Here is a 12,449-nt window from a genome sequence, read left to right as displayed (position 1 = left end):
TTTCAGAAAAAACAGGTATGGGTTGATGTATTTCTGAACTTTATACTGAGAAAGGAAACACATTTGACTTAAGTCATTAGTTAATTCTATGGATGAATCTATTACCTTCTTTAGTCCTCAACACAAAGCATTAAATATTAAGAAACCAAGGAGCTCAGTGGTGGCTTGTCCAGATGAGATATGGATCTCCTTTCTGAATAATTACCTTCTCCTTTTATTCCCATTATTTAAATTGTGTCTCACCTCTGGGTGGTTCCACATTCCTGGAATGTAAACATCCTAGTCCCCTATAAAAGGTGAGTTAGTTCTTTCTCTCCATATTGTAACTGATATGTACTTCTAGAATTTACAGGTAAGTTACTTAGCAAATATCTTGTGGAACATCTTGACCCGTGGGTACATGATCGGAACAGAATACTTAGGGGAGAACCAGGCTTCAGAAGAAATCCATCTGCTCTATATAGTATTGCTGCAGTCCAGATATCATAATCTAAGCGTAGATAAATAAATACTGAAGAACTCTCAAAAAATGTACAAAGTATTTCTAGACTTTTCTAAAGAATTTGATGGGGTTGATAGACCAGTCTTGTGGATTGAAGATGCTGCATTGAAGATTCCACCTTGTCTTCCGAAAAGGTTGGTTAGCTTACAGTCTAATACTTGAAATACAGGCATATGAATCAAGGTAGGATTTTGCGAGTCCTTAATTACGAGAATTAGGGAATCGCAAAAGCCTATGCATGTAGGAATCGCTGTAAAATGAGCGATTCCTACACATTTCTTATTTGCGAGTTGCAAATTGCGAGTCGCAAATTAGGAATGGCTTCCCATTCATTTCTATGGGCCTTCAGGCCCATACGAAAGAATGGGACATTGCATGCGTAATTTGCAAGTACCAGTAGGTCCTCGCAAATTACGCATGCAATTTCAGGATGGAAGGGTGTCAAAAGTACACCCAGTTACACCCCTGAAATTGATCTGTGGACATATGTTGTACACACACATGCCCTAAGGGCATGTGTGTGCGCAACATGAAACTTTAAAAAATGCACAAAGGTGCTTTATTCAAAGTTTTTGTAAATTACCATAAAGTTCAACTTCATGGTAATTTGCAGCCCCTATCAGAGACATCGCTAATTTTTTTACTTTAATGCATTGCATTTAAGGAATCTCAATTCGCGATCACTTAAATGCAATCGCAATTTAAGTAATCTCTCTTAAGAGATTACTTAGATTGCGATTTTTACATTTGGGATGATGCCTCCCTATGCAAAAGTACAAGTCGCAAAGGGGCAGATTCTGAGAGTCTGCCTGTTTGCGACAGGTTTTTCTTTTGATGCATGTGCCTGATAGAATATTACCGGGGATAGGCAAAGTTTAGATTAAAAATATTGAAACACAAAATGGATTGAAACAGGAGTGCCTTTTGGACCTGCTTTTGTTTTCATTACAGCTGTAGGATTTTGCCAAACATTCCTGCTTGTATGAAAATTTTAACCGTTCCTGGGTTTCAATCCATTCCTCATCGGAATGCATGCTGCTGATGTGATTGTTTTTCACATGAAAGATTGTACTCCGAAGCCTTAGTGTTAGCAACGCTTGAGAATAAAATCATGATGTTTATATGGAGTTGGAAATTACTTTCTGTTGGAGACTGACCATCAGAAACACTACCAATTGTTGTGTATCTCTGTGTGATGTTTTCTCAAAATCTGTCTGGCCTTTCTCACATTGAACAACTAAGCCTTAAGGTTTCATCTCATGGCTAAGGGAATCACTTTTTCAATAGCTAATTGAACAGAAGGCATTTTCACACCTCTTATGGGTCTAGCATATGATGGTTCCACTAATGCACTTGCACGCAGTGCAGCATGTATTGGATGGGTGCTCGTCTTCCTTGATAAATAGAATTGCAATATTGAAAAGCTGTGTACCACTGGAAGCCCTTTCATTAGAATTTGGCATAGTAAGTGGCTATTTTGTATGGCAATAGTATGGCAGGGGTGCTGTATTCATAATGCTTGCAACAACTTGATAGAAGCTTTCGTTAGGAATATGCTAATATTGAACAGCTATACATCTCAAAAACAGATAACTAGTAGTAAACTTGCATTTCAATATTTAGGATTGTCCTGGATTGACGTACATTTCTGGAGTTCATTGTGTCACTTAAAATGGGAACTGCAGACTAGTGGCCAGATTTCGAGGTGGGTGAACGGGTTACTCTGTCACAATGTGGGAAGTATCCCATCTGTTAGTTTACAAGTACATTACTATATATTAGAACATTGGAATGTTGGGAGCTCCGTTCCAAACAATGGAGTAGCTCCAGGCTTATAATGGCTTCCCCTTAAATCTATCGCTGGCAGATGGGCAGGTCTGAGCTGAAGCAATGTCCTGGAAGGAAGGGACTCAGGATTTAAGTTGTGTTTTTTTTTACTGCAAATCACTGAAAAATGTCCATCGAAAGCTCCTTGGTTCAATGTTTATTAACAAGGCAACTACATTGACAGATGCACTGTGGCTCAACATGGCTTCTGTGGAATCATCTGATGACTATAGTATTTTTAAATTGTATAGAATCTGTAATTTTAGAAAGGGTTTTTTCCTTTATTTTTTTCTCTTGTGTAACTGTTTTGTTGATTGTTATAGAAGTCATTAAGTGCCTAAAGTGAAACATTGTGCCTAGACTCCTCATGCTGCTTGTCTCTCGTCATTTATACCTAAAACATCTTCTCGTTTCGTTTCATTACCACTGCTATTTTGCTCCCCTCCTTCCTTGCTACCACTTTCCAACAAGGTGGCTAACAACTACTATTCCATGCTGTACAAGGTCATCCCATTTACAAGGTTCCTTTCAAATTCCCTCTGCTTCGTCTCCTTTGCATGCTTTTCTTGTTCAGATATTTGAGTTACCATGGGAGCAACCAATATTGCTCGTGTCTTGAGGTGTGAGTAGATGGGTGACCACGGCAAATGGCCTACGTGTATGCACCCCATTAGCTCCGTGTGCATAAGTGTCTGTATTTGACCTGCAGATTTTTATGTATGTGCCATCTATGTCCATGTCTTTGTGTACACCGAGAGGCTGTGTGCATGCAGTATACAAAGCCAAACCTATTTAATTTTCCATTATGTATTAGAATTATAAAATATTTTAGTGCATTTGTGTTAAGTGGGAAATGTCAATGCTATTTTGCATTTCAGACAAATGCTTTATAATTGTATCATTATGTCATATGCACAGCATTTTCGAATTTTTTGTCTCTTCGTTGTATTCTTCTTGAGGAGTATACATACTGACTTCTTTTTAAGGTGCCTATGATAAAATATTTTTCTAGAGCCTTAAAAGGAAATTTCCCATCAGCCGTAGGCTGGCTTAATAATAATCAAAGTTCTTCAATAGGATAGTATCTCCTCTACAGAATAAGAATCATATCATGGCTGAGTGGGAGCCTCTTTTCATTTCTCTCTGCCTCCTGGGAATGTTGGGCAATGCTCGGAAACACACTTAGTCCTCCAAAAATATGAGGCATATCACCTAGAATAGGGGTTCCCAAACGTTTTAGAACAACAACCCACCTTTTTGGAACGACAAACCTTTGCGACCTACCATTAATAGACATGAGGAGGGGTGATTTTTTAATGTAACTAAAGCTTCCTGTGGGAGCGCACTGTTATTTACTGACAGCACATTTTCGATTGACATGACCACTAAATATGCACAGATGCATAGCTTTACCTATACGACTATATAGCATACATTACTAAATAATATATGGAAATTGTGTTTCTGTGGTTATTTATCATTTCTTCACCAAAATTGACTATTTGTTTTGATCCCATTAAATTTTTTGTTTCCAGCACACATCAGAATTAGAAAAAATGTACTTCATTTTTGCTTTCCTAATTGCTGAATGCATACTTTTAATTTACAGTTATTCACATTTTGTTGTGTGTTTATAAAAAAACGACATCTAAGATTGCAACATAATTCACTTTAAAAATTCTGTAAGTTTGCAGTCTGAGAAATAAAGGTAAACACTAAACCAGTGTTAAAAGAGTAAACAGCAACTTGTCAGATGACATAGCATGACATTTGACCTCTGTCTTGAAGCCCTACAAATGTAACAAGATAAATAGATTTTAAAGATATCATTATTCATTGCTCGGATTTTCCAGAATCACCTAAAATTCACCTAAAATCCGTTCCTGACCCACAGTTTGTGAAACGCTAACCTAGAATGTGGCCTTCATTTTAGGTAATAAATGTGCGAGTCAAGTTAGGTCTGATTTTGTTCTGAAGTTACCTTTCTGAATACTATGCGTAACCAGGGGGTGCCTGATGTCCTCTGCAGGTGTCTTTCTCTGGGTGAAATCCCCTTGCTGCCTGCGGAAGTAAAACTCAAGACAAACGTGCCAGAGTTCAGGAAAAATCTAAAAACCTGGCTTTCTTCAAGATAATTCTGCCATTTTCAGGATCTTTCCCGCCTGTCCGATTCTGCTTAGTGCCTAGATACCCCTGGATTATTGTCGCGCTTTATACATTATGTTTTCATTTCATTTCATTCAGAGATGAAAACAGACCCTGCACCAATGCAGGTGGGGGGTTTCCCAACCCTTGATTTGTGCGTCTGAAAAATGTAGACAGCAACAAGGTGGGTTGCACTCATTTCATGGTGAGCAGGTTATTCATGTTTTAGTTCTTCAGACCCTTTTCTCTTTCTCACAGTTGACGTGTCCATATGTTCGGGAAGCATTAGCAATATATAGATCATATTTTGTCATTAATGCCTGGTGACTGTGTTCTTTGCCACCGCGTTTTTCAAGAGTCCTCTTAATATGGAGGCACTGAGAGAAGTGAGCCTGATGTTCCTACAACTGTGTCTGGGAAGAGTAAGCCATATTAGATAGATCTTGCTTAATTTATTCCCTCTCGCCCACTTGAAGATCCAGGAGGCGCGATCAGGAACATTTTCTTTCACATCCCAATTTATGAGGCTTTTACACCTGTTACTTATATTAGCTGTGGCTTTTCTTGCTTTCTTGTTGATTGCAGGGACTCAATGCATATTTCGGGCAGCTATAAACACCGGAGACAAAGCTGAAATACAGAAAAAATATGATATTTCCAATTGTATCTATTCCCGTTTCATAAAAAAAAAAAATTGGCTAAAGATGCACTTTACTGTACGAACGTGTAAGCTGAAAGTGCCATCATACATTACATGTTGGTAAACCTGACAAATATATGGGCTTTAATAACATATTTTTACAAATGTTATTTTTACAAACAGAAATATTTCAATGGGTCACTGACCCCTGTTTCTTCTGTCACACTCGGGCTTCATCAAAGCTTCAAAATTGAACATATAAAATATTTACAATTGTTATAATACAAGGTATTTCGATTTACAGAACAGATTATAAAGCTATTGCTAAAAGAAACCCCAAAAAAGCAGCACATATGACCCAATGACCATATCGTGTTGGAATCGAAGGTTCTTAATAAGAAGTACCTGTCTATTGACCGCCCAAGTGGGTGGTTAGAAAGAGAATGGCAGCTGAGAAATACAGTGAGGGGTAATGGCCAGAAAAAAATCTCAAGCTGTATTCATAATCATATTAGTATGTCATTGAGTGTGCCGGGGGAGACCAAATATTCGTAAAAGCAACATAATGGTAAAGTTGAAGAAAGCAGCAGTAAGAGTAGTCGTGCCCACTAGCTTTGTGTGCAAGCAAAATGGCGCACAGTCGACTTGTACTGATCTAAGTTTTTTTTACATCTTTTGTTCAAAGAATTATTGAACGTAACCTAGCACGTTAGTCCTTCAAAATTTTCCTTTTTCTTTAATTCTCCATAGCAATAGATAAGCAGTGAAGAAAAAACTTGTATAGTGCTCCAATCGTGATCACACAGTTAAAGATAAATTAAAGCCTTTGTACACAATTATGCAAACGACCAAAGACCAACAACAAAGAGGGGGATCCCGTTTTGGGAATTTGAAAGTCATTGATTTGTGTTCTCATTTGGATGATTGCTTGGCTATTGATCTATTGCTGCTTGTTCCGGATGAGTTTATCATGACAACTCGTATTTAGAAGCCCCCTATCTCATTTTATGTTGTGCCACTCATGCTTCCTATTTCTTCTTGCTCCATACTTTGTTTTTGCTTTCTCTCTTTGTAGGCATAGATATATTTTACGTTTTTTCACAGTTTTAGAGGTTATGCTCATTATAATCTTCCACACTCCCTCTTCTGAATTGTGTTCTCTATGATAAACCTGGTAATTACTTAAGGTCTTCTTACAATTCATTATCTATTCATTGCCTTCAAATGCCTAGTCAGTGTTTACCACATTGATTTATTCGACATTTCTTGTCCTTGCTTCTCTTGTGACTGTGAGGTTACAAATTCTATGGTTTTCATTGCATCTGACTTGGTTGTTACGTCGAATGGGTGCCCGAAACCTAAAAGCATTTAAGTGTTACATGTATTGTATGTAATAAGGCAATTATTAATCACTCATATATGTGATCACATCCTTGGTGGATAATTGTTCTGTTGTTCCCAGATCAAATCCTGAGCAGGTATTTGTGGGTAACAACCTTTACAATGCAAGCAAAAGCCTAGGCACACAAAATAGTAATTACCCCTTAAGTGCTGCAGTTGGACGTCGCAAGCACTACCTTCGTAGTGCTGCGCACGTCCAACGGCCGACGCGGCCCCGCCTGTTTTGCGGAAGTGCAACACTGCCGCGAAATCGTGGCCGCGGCAAACGGGTTAAACAGTACATTAGTAATACAGAATAGTGAGAAGCTTCCTTATAGGTTATTGTGTTCAGTTGTCTGAAGTGCCTGGCCTTCTGCATTACTCACAAGAGCTGTTGGAATATAAGTAATGTTTCCAGAAACACATGCTTGGCTGCATTACAATCAAATTGTGAGTCTTTTTAATGGTTTTAATAGCAATTGCTAGCTCTGTGGGTCTTGTCTTTAATGTTTAGAAGACTTTAAAAGCAATAAAAGCATTGGGAAGCAACTGTGTGGATTGCTGCTAAGAGAAACCCCAGCGATCCAGGATGCCTCATTGGACACCACAAGATGGCCGCTTCTATTCAAATGATGTATGTAACCCCGCATCTGAAACCATTTCCTAGTATGTTATTTCATCTGTGCAAGTAAATAAGAATTGCTAATTGCACAACTGTGCTCACTCATTCTTATAGCGCCAATTTATTATTTACGTGGAAAAACAACCTTTGCATGTGCCTTACATCTATAAATTGACAATGCCTCACAAATGCTATAAAAAATGAAAATGTATAAGGAATTCAAGCCACAGGGCAATTACTTCACAGAAATGCACAGTTATACCTGTGCTTTCTGTGACGTCAGCTGAATGTGAAGGGGCTCTATATAGAAACTGCTCCACCTCCAATGGAAGACGTTTTAAAACAGGAAGTTACTTGCACAGGTTAGGTAATCCCATTCAGTAATTCTCCAAAATCTACCAAGTACTACAAAGAACTAACAAGTATAAGACTCGCTTTAAACCATGAATTAAACTGTTGAGGTTTCTAAACCTATTCCACAAAGGCTGGATCTAGATTTTCAGAATACTAACATGATACAAATGTACATACAATGCATTGTAATGGAACTCATTTACATAGTCAGAGTATCTTTAAGTAGTGGGTTTGCTGTTGTATGTCTCGTTATGAATAATGTATACATTCTGAAAACATTTCTCTAGACTTCCTAAACTTTGTGCTCCTCAGTTATATGTATTGATTAAATTGGGTTTTTCGGTTGACCCAAAGAGTGAGCGCTATTCAGACATTTCGGACAGACAGTGTGCAGGTAAAGTCTATATCATAACCGTTTTTTCTGTAATGGACTCGAGAATGACATAGTCTCTTCAGGGTCATTGGCAGTGCTTGATATGTGAAACAATACGCACATTGGCCCAAGTGTGTTCCTAGGAGCCCTTGCTGCTAAGTAGCAGGGTAGCTGAATACCAAGGCTTTTTAATGTTTACTGCATCTCATTCATCACTCTTTCCCCACATTGCACTTCCTGTCTCTTTATCTCACTCTATTTTTAAAATGTGCTTCTTTCCTTTGTTTGTGGTTTCCGACAATTCTCTTCCTCTTTCTTTCCTCCTTTTCTGCTTGGGGCCAAAATCTGAATTAAAAAAATTAATCCCAGTTCCCAAAAATGAGTGTCAGTACCCACCATGTCACAAAGTGCTTTGCAATGTCATTAGCTGAACAACTGTGTTGAGCCATTACCAAGCACACACCTTCATTTCCATCCTCCTGATTCTTCAACAATATAGTTTGTGACTACATTTCTTATCCCAAAAATTCCTGTTTCCTTGTATGATTCCTTGAATTATAAGGAAATCTGATATGATTTACTCTTTATATCCCCCTAACACATAGGGCATGTTTACGATCGAAGGCGTTATTTATTGCCCCTGATAAATAACAATACCACGGCGTGTGTTTTTTATCGGGTGTTTTTAGCACACCAAAATCTGCATGATATGGTAAATACCGTATGTTTTCCCCTGTTAAATTGCAGTAGGATTGACCTGCCAAAATTGAATGAAGAATGAGTTATTTAATGCATCCGATAATCATAGGATGTGTTGAGTACCTTCAGACCTGTAACTAACCCATGCATAAACAGTAGTTTACGCATGGGTCAGAATATTACGAGAAACTCGCAATCAGGCCGGTAGAGTTAATCACATGTCCCACCTCGGGTCGTCTGATAGACTCCTTTCTACGCCTGGTGCACCTTATCGAGGAAAAATGCCCCTTATCTTGCCCCGTAGATTGTGTGAATGATAATTCAGACAGTCCATCAATAACTGCGTTTTAGAGCTTTGCTGTGCTGAGCCACTAACTGCTTCATAATATTCCTCTTAATTTCCACTGGGTGAGCTCCTCTTTATCATTCAGGAGAAAGGAGACCAATTTGACTCTAATTGAAATATGAGGGAATAGCTGGACAGCTGTGTATTAGTTAGTCCGAGGTGGCATGAGTTGGAAATTATATTCCTAACCCTTTATGTCCCTTATCATGTCGCTCAGTGTGTGAGACAGAGACACTTCAACCTGGCTTTTTTGAGGTGTTCAAAAAATCATGTTATACTGGGATGGAATTTATATTCTCTTAGTCATGACTATTTAGTCAATACTTCTAGTTGCAATGCTTAACAAAGAACACAAACAGCTTATTGAACTGATCATGTTCTTATGCCTTAACCACTTGGACGCTAAGGGGCTGAGGCCCATATGATGAGATTTCCATTGAAATGAATGGGCAGTGCATGACAAGTTACCCTGAGAGAAACCATTTAGATCAACATGCAAAATTATTATTTTTTAAAAACAAAACAATAGTCCTGATTCTTCTAGCTAGGCGGGGATTTGTGGGCTCATGGTGCGACTCCGGTGGGGGTTGTCTCGCTCCATAGAAGTCGATGTTTTGTTGGAATACTTTATTATTATGTTTTACTGATCATCATGTAGTATTCTGCATATTACTTATAGCATTTTGCTGCCTGTGATTGCTCTATTGCGTATTAGTAGTGTGCCCCCAAAACAAAAATAAAGCACTTCAGGATGGCAAACTCGTATTTATTCTTTGGGTGACAGTGGTTCTGCCATCCATGAACTTGTAACATAATGTGTAAACTATTTACTTATTGATCATGGGAGCTTACTCTGGTCGAAAATTCAGTAAATGTCAGTTGAAAGTTGAGTAAGGAGTATGTAAGGGCGGTGGTGGGTGTTTGGATGATTTTTGGGCAGACAGCGGATTTGCACGCCATCGGCGTTTATTTCACCAAATGAATGTTGTAGGGTCAGCTTATGCTTCGTTAAACTGTACCCAGATAATATTGAAATAATATAGAAATGAACGGATATGCTACAAATAGGTCTTCAGTCAAGTTTAATCTCTGTGGATAAGGGAATGCTTTTGCAGTACCTCTCTTGCCAAGGAAGGATGTTTGGCTTTATGACCTTATGCTTGCTTACTAAAATTTGGGCTTGCATGCTCCAGCTTGTACTCAATGATTTATGCTGAGCTCTACATTATGAGAGTTTTTATATAAGATTCCGATACACTTATCTACAATTTCAGCCATACCACTCCCCTCAATAATGCCATAAAAGCCTTGCATTCTCTGTCCTTACCACCAATTAACACATACAGCTGATCTTGTTTAAATTCTTTCTCTGTTGGCCAACAAGCATTTTAAGCAAATGAGGCCTGCGTTGCTGTATCTACAGTTACTATGTAATGTGCATATTTGTTTTCATGTGACTTTTTTTTGTCTGACATCATTAGATTTAGTAAGCAACTGGGAAGTGACTGATGTATTGTCTTGTATTGATGTCTTTTATGGGTTTCCTTTTAAATCGAATATAGAATGAAATGACTTGAATTGGAAAAGCAGTAGTGAGCACCTACCCACATTGCTCTTGGTTTGAAGGGGGGTGTCTGGGAGAAAGCAGTCGGGGTTTTTAGTGCATTTGATGGATGAGCAGAAGAAGAAACAGACAAGCAGACCAGGGGCGTAGCTTCAAGGGGGGTGTTTGGGGTGTTAAACACAACTAACAAATTTATTTTCTAATAAATAATTGTGTACAGGTGCTTTCAATCTGGTATTGTGAGATGTCAGTCGGATTCCACCATGCATGTTTACACTCACACTGACAAAATTGCGCACACACTCTCTCCCTGTTTTGAAAGTCCTCAAAATATTGGTAATTATACAAAATATTGTGTTTTCTCTCTAAGTACTCCCATTAATCCGTATTCCTCTTCCTTTCCATAGCCCCTTAGACCCCTCTCTGGCACCCTGATTGTTGTATAATGTATTGAAACATTATATGCCAGCCTGATTGTCGGAATATCTGAAACTCACCCCCTCCCCATCTTACTAACCAAGCTATGCACCTGCATACCTCCAATTTCATGTGGAAAGTATGAAGCTGCATCCTTAGGATCTGGCTCACCTCAAGGAGGGATATAAGCTGTCTTCCGACCAGGCTAATGGACTAATATATCAGCACGCAGCCTACAGTCAATCCCTAATTGCTATTGGTAGTGCTACCATGACTCTTAGCACAGGCCACAGAAAGAGGATGAGGCTAGAAGACCTCTTGGCCATTTCTCAGCCGTGGGGCAGTGGTTTTTCTTGTACTCATTTTCAGAAGCCAACCTGTTCTGATCACTGAGAGCCTCTGTTCCAGGAAACATCACAGCGTCGTCTGGAAATTTGCTGTCCCTTCATCTGTGCCCAAATCACGTCTCCAATAACAGTAGTTGAGATTAATACTGCTTGTAAATATTTATTATAAATCAGAATCTACTGAGTCAACAATACTTTTGAAGAAATGCAGCAAAACAAAAATAAAGCAGCTTGTGGTAGCTCAATACTTTCGCATGTTACGGGAGCGAAGCCAATTCCTACCTTCTGCGTTTACTTTTCTACGCACCAGTTGTTAAGAAAATTGCTATGCTCTTTTGTGCAAGCTACATTAAGAACATTTCAGCTGACTGTTTTGTTGAAACCTGGTAGTCAGAAACTTGGTAATGAAGTAGTGTCTGGTAATTACCTGCCATGGGTACCACCTCTCCCTTCGTCTGTCTGTGCTCACCCAGGGGTAAGCGTTTTATTTCAAGTAGCTGTCGCGTGAAATTTTGCGGGTCGGTAGCAGAGATCAAGTGTCAGTCCCAGTGTTAATTCAGAATGTCCAATACAGTTTATGGCTGATTTACAGAAATCCTCTGCCTCTTCAGCAGAAAATGCTCCTTGATCGGGCATTGAGGTCAGCAAAGAGACAAGAAATCTAGGATTCATATCATTCTCAAACATCATATTGTCCCACAGTCCTTTGTGAATGAGCTTTTCACACCTGGAAAGAATCACCCTATTAGAGAGTGGTAAAGCTGTCCTGGAGCAGTGGGATGGATATTTAGCATGATAATGATGTCAACAGACTGATTCAACTCCTTAGACTTGTTCCACCATTGGTCAATAGTTTATCTTGCTTACACCATGGCAGTGCAATTTTACTGAAAGATTAGTTGGACTTTTCTGCATGGTTACAGCCAAACCCTGAAGCTGAGCTTGGCGCAATACTGTGATTCATGTGGAAGGTCAGTGTAGGAAGTGGCAAGTATAGTTAGAGTGATAGATGTCTGGGGGGCGAGCAAGTAACAATTCGAGGAGATGAGTTACGAAATTAAAACAATGATGATTTGTGTGATAACATTTTACTTGAATATGAGGAGAAACTGTGTAGACCCAGGTCTGGTGAATGCAGGTAAACGTATGCGGTAAACCAATCCTGGTTCAAGTCCTTTGTTGATGCTAGCTACATAGGTCATATGTATATTATTGGACCTGGCCCTTTCTGCA

At 39.0% G+C, this 12,449-nt stretch overlaps 1 protein-coding gene across 1 annotated transcript in view; it reads left to right on the top strand.

The window, feature by feature from the left end:
- LRP8 (LDL receptor related protein 8) overlaps positions 1-12,449 on the top strand; it is a 1,071,653-nt gene that overhangs the window by 749,758 nt on the left and 309,446 nt on the right. The window lies entirely within an intron of this gene.

The sequence above is a fragment of the Lissotriton vulgaris genome, chromosome 1_1 (assembly GCF_964263255.1).
Source record: "Lissotriton vulgaris chromosome 1_1, aLisVul1.2, whole genome shotgun sequence".
Lineage (NCBI taxonomy): Eukaryota > Metazoa > Chordata > Amphibia > Caudata > Salamandridae > Lissotriton > Lissotriton vulgaris.
This window is presented reverse-complemented; position numbering and strand designations above follow the sequence as displayed.